The following is a 10,000-nucleotide window of genomic DNA, read 5'->3' as shown; positions in this document are numbered from 1 at the left end:
CTTTGTCTTTTTTTTTTTTAAGGAACTATCATAAAAATGCTTTTCATATTGTAGGCCCTACAATCAGGCCAGTTCAGGTCTCAATCAAAAGCCAATCAGAAATAGCCCTCTGCGAAATAAAATAAAGTCTGCCTTTGATGAAGACAGCCGTATGTGTTTTCCGAACACAAAGAGCCGCCTGTGCGGGTAAAAGAGGAAGATTCATGGCGAAAGGTTAGTCACATTAGATGCGGAACGCAGAGGCAGGGGCTTCTTTAGCTGGAGGTACACTTCACGGGTGACACGTAGGCCGGGCACATGGCTTTGAGTGTGTGTGTGTGTGTGTGTGTGTGTGTGTGTGTGTGTGTGTGTGTGTGTGTGTGTGTGTGCGTGTGCGTGTGTGTCCCAGTCCCTTGGTCTCAGTGGTTAATTGTGCCCAAAGTTGGCGAAGCGAGCACAACGGTGGTCCACACTGTACTTGACACTGGGGTTGAAGCGGTCTGTCAGAACACCCGTCTTTTTTTCTCTATCTCTCTCTCTCTCTGTCTCTCTCTCTCTCTCTCTTTTTCCTCTCTCTCACTCTCTCTCTCTCTCGCTCTCTCTTTAGCCGTGCACTTGAAGTGTTTACAATCAGTGTGTCTGTTGGCCTATTGTCTGGTAATGAGGGCAGAGAATCACCTGGTGGGGGGTGAGGGAGAGGGAAGGGGGTGTCCCAGAGAGGAAAGCCTTTGTCTGTGCCAAAAAGACCTTGCTCGTTGCCTTCCCAGGGTAGGGTTTTTTCTTTTTTGTAAAGCCTCAGTCATTAGTTGGTGGCAGCGGGGGAAACGTGAGGCCCTTAGCGGGACCTGAGCCTTTTCAAACACGAGCACGCCTTTTGTTTTTGCACCCTGTCAAAAACGGTCACCTAATTAAACCTGATATCTCTGGCCAAAGAAAAGCCATTTGTTAATGGCTCTTTCGGAATTTACTTAATGAGTTTAGATGCCCATTGTGTTGGCCGTGGCTCCTAGAAGACAAGCGTTTCTGAAAAAAAGAGAGAGACAGACAGAGAGAGAGAGAGGGAAAGAAAGAGAGGGGGGAAATGGGGGCGAAGATTGAGCAGTGGAGGTGATGTGCTGACATGGCCGTGGGCTGAACAGGCAAGGTGTAGCGTGAGGCTGGGGTGGGGTGGGGTGGACGCCGCATCAAGGCAGGTCATTAACGTGGAACAAAAGGGGGCTTGGACGCCCATGGGCCGGGTGGCTGTCTGTACCGGGTGGCTGTCTGTACACACACACACACACACACACACACACACACACACACACACACACACACACACACACACACACACAGACAGGGCCAGCAGAGAGGACTTTTTCAGGAGCTATCTACACAACACCTTGATCACATCAAGCCACTGACTCCATTTTCTTCAGCAAACTCCGCCGGCTTCTTTTCAGGGCCCTTATCTTGTTGTGTTGTTGTTGTTTTTGTTTTTTTCTTCCCTCCTCTCACCCTATTGGAGCTTTTGTTGGGTCTCAAGGCTTCTGTCTGCCTTTCTTCTCTGGTCTTCGGAGAGGGAACAAGCTTGTTAGCTGGCATGGATATTTTGACTGGAGATACACTTTGGCCACTTGCCTATGGAAACACAGACAAAGCACAACCTGGTCTAATTGTCACATCTGCAGTCCAGGGAGAGGGCTTTGGTATGGTTCAGCTTGATAAATATCAAAAGAGCCTCTTGTCTCTTTTCTTCCAGCCAATCCCTTCTTTTTTTCCAGAAAGAAGAAGAAGAAGAAAACAAAAATCTTGTAAATTAATCTTAGAGTCAAAACAAGTCTTGGCTTCTCTTGTTATTTTTCTCTGTTTTTGTCCAGAGGCTTCCATCAAAGGATAGCCCATGTCAGAGCCGCAGAGTCAACCCGTCCCCACCATTTATAAATCTGATACTTATTGTGGTTTACGAGCCTCAGTTTATCTAATGAGTGTCGGAGAGTTAGGAGAACCAGGCCACATACCCGTGTCAAAGAGAATGGGCTCTGCTGTTAGAACACAATCTGGGCAACATTTAAAGGCAAAGCCAGAGCTTTATTTAGAACAAAATGTAGTCTGGCAGTGGAAAAGATGACGTACGACAGTCAGTATTTTCTAGTGTAGGTTATATTACTGCAGTAATACATGCTTCATGGGCTTTCTGTACAGCCTTTTCAAGGCGGCCATATTGCGTCTTCATTCGACCTCGCCATATGCCTGCAAAAAATGAAGATGGAATCGGGGATCATTGTTGTTCCACCTCTGAGCAGCGGTGGGATGGGAGTGTGATGTAGCCTAGCAGCTAACCAAAATGAGAGCATGCCAACAATAAGTTCACCTGTCAAGGTTTTTGAAAGAAACTGGTAGGCTAGTTTATTTCCGTGTATGCTATGGCACATTCGAGAATTTGGAACATCCTTGTATTGTTCTGTATTGTAGCCAAATTTAAGTACAATAATGTGGTGATGACTCATTGAAGGATTTTCATTCTATCTGCTGTTCTATCTGAGTTTCAATAATTATGAACAACTTTTCTCATTTTGCCTCTTCTTGCTTCTTCTCATTTAAAACGTTTTCTAACCTTTTAAAATGTTACGGTCACATTGATAACAACGTCAAATTGATTAAGCGACGCACCTCACTGAAACCGGGGATATTTTTTACTCCAGTTTCCTGAATAGTAGGAGCTCTGACTCCAAGAAGTGTTATATTGCAATTTTCCGAGTTAGAAATATCGGAGTTCTGAGTGGTCTGAAACGTGGCACTATAGGTCAAGCTAGACGCTATGTTTATCATCATGGCTGTGCTGCTGGAGCGCCGGCAGGCTGTGTTAAACACACACTGGGGTGGCATTATCCACCCTCTCTTTGGGTCAGTGCAGACAAGCCAAGGCTGCATAATGAGGGGTTTTCTTAAACGGCGTAAAACGGGCAACTAACATACAAAAAGAACACACACAGACATGAACACATAAATGGGCAGATATTTATATTTATATTTATATATAATTTGTCGAGCTATTTGACTATTTAATCTATTTGTCTGTATATATATGAATACATATACTGTATATATATATATACACAGATAAATAGGTTAATAGACAAATAGATTAAATAGTCAAATAGCTCAACAAATAGACTGAGTAAGATAGAAAGATAGACAGATAGATAAAGACATTATACGGTAAATTGTGGCAGATCAATATCCTGAATGTGTTCTGCAATAAAAATAATAAAAAGAGAAAAAATAATAAAAAATGAAATAGAATAGAACATGTGGACGGTGTTCTGCACAGGCCCGTGTATACAGGAAGCTGATAGGGGTGATGGATGGTCTAATATATGTCTAAAATAATGAGGCCCACATTGACTGGTCTGATTTACTCCTCACGAGACATCTTCAATATTTTATTACCATGTAGTAGTATATGTCAGCATCACTCAGGTCTCGGCCAGGGGCACAGACACACACGCATCGCAAGTGAGGCAATTACTGACCCTGCAAAAGAAGTTTGTTAAGGTTTATTTCATATTTCCTTTCTTTTGGTCATTCACTATTCTCTTCTCTGCACCCTGACCCCCCCCCCCCACACACACACACACACACACACACACACACATTTATTGGGTGTTTAGAAGAGTGTGAGTGTGTGTGTGTGTGTGTGTGTGTGTGTGTGTGAGTGTGTCTGTGTGTGTCAGAGAGTGTGCATGGGTGTGGGGTTGGGGGGGAGTGTGTGTGTGTGTGGGGGGGGGGGGGTGGGATGGTCACAGTTCAGGCACAAACAACCAGAAAACAACAGGAAATGCATCAGAAAAAAAGACAGATGGCCATACAGTCTCTCCAATAAATGAGAGGGAACATGGGAATGAAATGAGAGAAAGAGAGGGAGAGAAAGAGAGAGATAGAGGAAAGGAGAGAGAAAGAGGGAGAGAGGGAGAGAGGCAAAGGATGAGAGAGCTGGAGGGCGAGAGTCTTGCAGCAGGGATTTTTATAACCCCACTCTTGTTCGTGCCCTTGCCTTAGTTAAACCAGTTAGGCCCGCTGCATTAGCCATTGGAATGGTTTATGTACTTGTACCAATTCAATTATTTGTTTCTGCGCGTCAGCTGCGGGAGAGGCCCAGACCAGCCACTCACATAAATTCAGCCTGTTAATTTCCCCGTGATGCAGTGGCCGTGATCATTTAAGACAGGGCAATTGATACTGCTGTCAGGAGTGATCCCTCCTCTAAAGGATGTTTTTACAGAACATCATGGTGACACTTTGCTCAGATGAATGTCCAGGAAGCCTTTTGATTAATGTAATGCAATAAAAGAAATGGGAGGCTAACATGCCTCCACACGTCTTGTTAAGAATATTTGATTCATGGTATGAAATTCTGAACAGCCAACCACCACCCCCACCCCCCCCCCACACACACACACACCGTCAACCAACCACCCGCACCCCTCCTCCGATGGGCCTTCCTATCTTTTTTTTGTCATCAATCAATACATGTGACAGTAATGGCAGTTTGGCTGGTCTTCTAGCGAGCTCACGGCCCCTTCTAGCCCCCGCTAGATGTTTTAGACACATTTCCATGAACTTATCTTCTTTTTTTCCTGCCTCCGCTCAATGCATTTGAAGGATGGGGTGTGGGGTGCGAAAGAAAAAATATCTGTCAGTTCATTTGTGTCACTCAGTTTGGTTTGAGAGAGTGGACGTATGTCCATTGACAAAGCGCACAAGGGGACATGCGTCTATGTCGTGGACTGTGTCTCATTTTTTGCCTGAGTCTCTGACATCCAAAGAGCAAGGGCAACAAGAATGATCCATTTCTTCTCTCTTTCTCTCCTTCCTGTCTCTTGGTAGCCCACTCAGAAGGTGTTCGCATGACTCTCCGTTCCCCGTAACACTCGCCCGGAGCCAGCTGATCACAAGCTTCGCGGGGGAAAGTTCTGCACTTCGACAGAAGGCTGCGAGCCGCACCTCCTGCCAAGATGTGCTTCAGCGTCACGCATCCACAACAGGTTGGCTTTCTCCTCGTCTGCTACGTATGCAGCACTCCAGAAAATGAGCTCTTTCTTTCTCTCTCTCTTTCTCTCTATCTCCGCTCTTTCTTTCTCTTTGTCTCTCTCTCTCTCTGAATCTCGTCTGTGTGGAGATGCCACTGTTAAACCACATGAAACCATAAGCGAAAAAAATCCTCTCCATTCTGCCGAGAAAGCTGCTAATTTTCATTCAAGGTAAAGGACCCTATCCTGACAAGCTGTGCAGCAGGCAGTGCTAACATTTGTTTGCCACACCGCCTCAGTGGAGCATGTTGCACAGGCAATTTCATGTTGTTTTTTTCAAAGGTAGGGTACACCATCGGATGGAAAACTAGAAAAACACCAGCAGTCTTTTATTTGCCCCAGTGATGTTTAAAACAAGCCCTGTTCCAAATATCCATTTTATTCTGGCGCGGGTGAACAACTACATCCTTTAAATTCCCAACTACATCCTTTAAACTACTACCTAATACTTTATGCAAGCCCAAGAAAAGGATTCATTGTTTTTAGTCATGTAAATAAAGCTTGCATGCAGTTGAGCAAAACATAAATAATGACCTGAAACAAGCCTCCTGCAGAATGATTACATTTGATGCAGTCACACGTGTATTATAAGCATTATTATTCATTATTATAATTATTCCACCTGTAATGGTGAACATCAATAGAAAACCATCCCTATGTGCTAATCTCAGGATCGATTCCCCATTACTCTGGAAGGAGCGGCTCGTCAGGGGGTCATCATTCTTCACTCTTCTCAGGTTGGCGACTCAGTGGTTTTCACACCTGACTGCCCTCCGAACACAGTCTGTCAATAAGTACATGTTACCTGTTTAAAGACTAACAGATGGTCAGGAATGCCAGGCACAGGTTAACTAGAGGTGTGTGTGTGCGCGAACAGAGTATGTTTTCGCCACGTGTGTGTGACCCCTCTCACCTGGGCGCGTTCAAGCAGGAATCATACTGACTTTATTACAAGCAACAGAGTTTGACGCCATGTAGGTTGTTGGAGACGACTGTATGGATTTGATGTAACTGCATGCGGTAAGATTCAGACAAATAGCCTGGTCTGATGCGAGCATGTGTCCTAGTGGGATTTGGAAGGTTTGGCGGGCGGTGGAAAGGTCTGGTTAGACATTGAGTCACGGTCCACCAGACATCAGGTGTTCCAGGTATACTGCACAGGTCTGTTAGGCATGTTTGATGAGCAATCTTCCCAGTTCCTCCCCACTGTTAATCATTTTCACTGAATGTTGAACTCTTCCCTTTTTTTCAATAGAGTCACTGCACCAAAGCATTGCTAAAAGCGACAGACAAAATGCTTTCAACAACACGATTAAGAGAAGATAGAGAAGCAAACAGCGACAAAAGGTGAGGATATGACATCAGTCTCACCTATTAGAAACCAGAATATATTTTTCTATCGGATAACAGAAGATGCAGACATAGTAAAAAGCTTTTATGTAATGACAACCTATTTAATTCAGTGTTAAATCATTCTAAGCAACTTAAATGAAATGGTTTTATTTTTTCCATGAATGACAATTTCCCTTGCTAGTATACTGCGATGAAATGTTGACACTCTGTTGTGTTATGTTCTAATCCCACAGATAATTCAAACGGCCTTGTAAACAAATTCATGAGTCGATGTTATCAGTTGTGATGCTGGCAAATGCCATTGCCGATCTTGTTGTGGGTGTTTATCTACACACACACACTCCCACCTGCTAAGAGGTGGCACACTTTAATGAAATTGTTTGAACATCCAGGCACGTTGCTAAGAAACAGTGCTCGTCTTACCGGAGATGCCACGCTCGCAGATATCCGTCATCAAATAATGATTAGCGATGCGCTAACCTGCAGGTGTTGCGAGCGACAGAGGGCGGATTTATGCACGGATCTGCCGTGCCGAGTTCTCCGAGAGCAAAGCTTCACCTTTGTGAGCCCGGCTTGGCAATGGTTCCAGTTCTGCCAATTTGCAGGGAAATGTAACGGTTTGTGTCTGAAGCAGGAGCCTGTCAGACCACTGATGGCTTTATACGGTAACGCGATTGGCAACACCTGATGTTTACATTTCTGAAGTAAATTACCGCCAGGCCTCCCAGGTTAGGGATTTACCGAGACACAAGGGGCTGTTTGCCACATACAGAGCCACTGAGAAAAGTTGGCCTTGAAAGGGTGTCTAGACAACACCTTGGTTCTTTTTACGCTGCGACTGTTAAATCTTGTCACACTCGAGTTCTGAGACTCTTTCTTGTTCACGTTGCCATTTCACACTTGATCTTCCTTCTTTCTTCTTGCTTCACCTATCTGGAGAGAAAGGATTGATGTCGCATCACAAACACATTGCCATTAGCTGTGATGCGAATGCGCCTGCACCTCTCAAAAAGAGCACGTAAATACTACCACTCCCCTAAGCCCATGCATAATGGAAGTCCAATTTATACACATGTATAAAAAGGTTGTCAACATGGACTCTCGTCTCAAACTGCCTTTGAAGAGACACTTGTGTTGAGTAGTCTTCTCTTCTCCTCCCTTCTCTCTCTGTAAGTCTCTCTGTGTCTTCTACTCATTCTCTCTCTCTCTCTTCTATTTCCCTTTCTCCCCCTCTCTCTACATATCTTCCCTTTCTCTCTTTCTCCTCTCACTCTCCCTGTATTTTTTCTCTTTTACCATCCCTCTCTCTCGCTCTCTTACTCTAGCCCTCCCTTTTTCTCTCCTTTTCTCTCTCTTACCCTAGCCCTCTCTCTCCCTCTCCTTTCCTCTCTGCTCTTTCTCCTGTTTGCTTCTGCCCAGCTCAGTGGTGGACAGTGGGGGCCTCTTGCATCTTGGCTTCCCATTCGTCTCAAATTGATGGCTGCCTTCTGACTGCGGGCGAGCATCTGGACAATGGCATACGGACGACCAGGGCCGCTCCACGGGTGACCAGGAAGGGATTCAATAAGGTGGCCGCAGGTGGGCCCTCCCTCCCCAAACCCCCCCCCACCCTGCATGGCCGCAGAGAGAGGCTCAGGCAGTGGGGGCTTCTCCAGACCAGCCTCCCCCTCTCGTGGTCTCCTTCTATCTGCTTGTCTCTCTCTCTCTCCTGAAGCGGCAGGGAGGACCTTTGAGTCTGTGAGGCTGTGAGTCTGCGTTATTGGGCCTGGCTCGCCGCGGGTTAGGAGATCAATCCGTCCCTTTTTAATGGCAAACGACCACAGGAGCGTCGGCTCTGCCACCACGGCGCCTTGGCAGGAGGGGAGGGGGAAGACGAATGCCTTTAATACAGACTAACAGGGAGCACAGGGCCTAAATGGCCATCCCTGCATTTGTGACAAATAAAGACATTTCACCCACCCTCCCACACACACACACGCGCACACACACACACACAAACCCCTCTCACCCCCACCTTAAGCTTTGACGTTCACTTCTGATAATTACTGATGCCTTAGGTAGGGATTTAGCATGGGGTAGAAGACAGCCTGTTGTGGCTGTGAAGGACCTCTTGTGTATGTTAATACCCGTATGAATCAAATGATCTATATAAATATATACGTGGTGAATGGCCTCAGTGTCTTTGGCGCGGACCGCAACGTATGGAACATGCAGACAGCTGGGGTCTTGTGATCTGTGCCTTTGACAGGGGCGGCGGGCGGCGGGGGAAGAACATTAAGCGTGAAGACTAAATGCCATCGCAGGCCCGCCGTTTGTGATGAGCTCTCCCTGATAAGGATCGAGTGGTGGCTGCCTGACGCGGTGACTCAAATCAATCTGGTGAAATTAAAGCCTAAAGCCATTACATTAGAAATACTTAAGCCCCCTTTGTTATCATGCGAGCGAGCGAGCTCCATGTCTGTGTTTCACTGATGCTTCAGTTCGAGTCACAGCAGATTGTGAATAAACCCTCTGGTGGCACCAAAATAGTATAGTGAATTAAAACATTGTGATAAATATTCAAGCGTTAAATGGTATGGAACATAGATGTTGGTAAATACAATTAGTGAGATCAAATGGAATCAAACTGATGCAATGGACATTTCAACTCACCATGATACAAAGACTCTGAACCATAGAACTTCTACATACAACTGTTTTTAGTAAATTCAACCTAAGATATATTCAAGCACTGAATAGAGTCAGTATCTGATATAAGGGACAGTCCTCTGCACTAGCGAATTCTCCAGTGGTGAATGTCCCACGTTTGGCAGGTCTCACAGTCCGGTGACATATAACCAGACCGGATACATATAGCAATAACCAACGTGGGAGAGATATGTGAGACATGTGCATTCATCATTGGAGTATTAGTACAGTTAATGCTCCCCACGTTATTTACCCCCCCTCTGTCACGGACGTCATAGGCACCGTGCTGGAACAGCAAGCTCACACAGGACTAGATGTAGAAGCTTCCGCCCATGATCTGGGCCATGTCAGGGCAGTGTGCACATTCTCAAGGAATGCACGTCTTGCGGTGTGAGGAACAGACTAGGCTCCTGAGGAACCCAGATGTTTGGAAGGAGCGAGCAGGTCACAGGACTCCAGTGTCAGGAGGAGGAGCTTCATCAGCAGCGGCTAACAGGAAAGGGGGGGGGGGGGGGGGGGGGGGGGTCAGTGTAACCTTGACCGGTGGATATCTCTGAACACACACACACACACACACATACACACACACACACACACACACACACACACACACACACACCAACACACACAAACACACATCAACACACACACACACACACACACACACACACACACACACCAACACACACAAACACACATCAACCTACACACACATACACACACACACACACACCAACACACACAGACACACACACATCAACACACACACACACACACACACACACACATCACCACAAACACACACACACACACACACACACACACACACACATTAACATGATTGCACACACAGTCTCACACATACACAAAAGCACACACACCTGCTGCACTCTTGCTGAGAGGCATTC

Source organism: Sprattus sprattus (assembly GCF_963457725.1).
Source record: "Sprattus sprattus genome assembly, chromosome: 3".
In the NCBI taxonomy this organism is placed as follows: domain Eukaryota; kingdom Metazoa; phylum Chordata; class Actinopteri; order Clupeiformes; family Clupeidae; genus Sprattus; species Sprattus sprattus.
Note: the sequence above shows the minus strand (reverse complement) of the source record.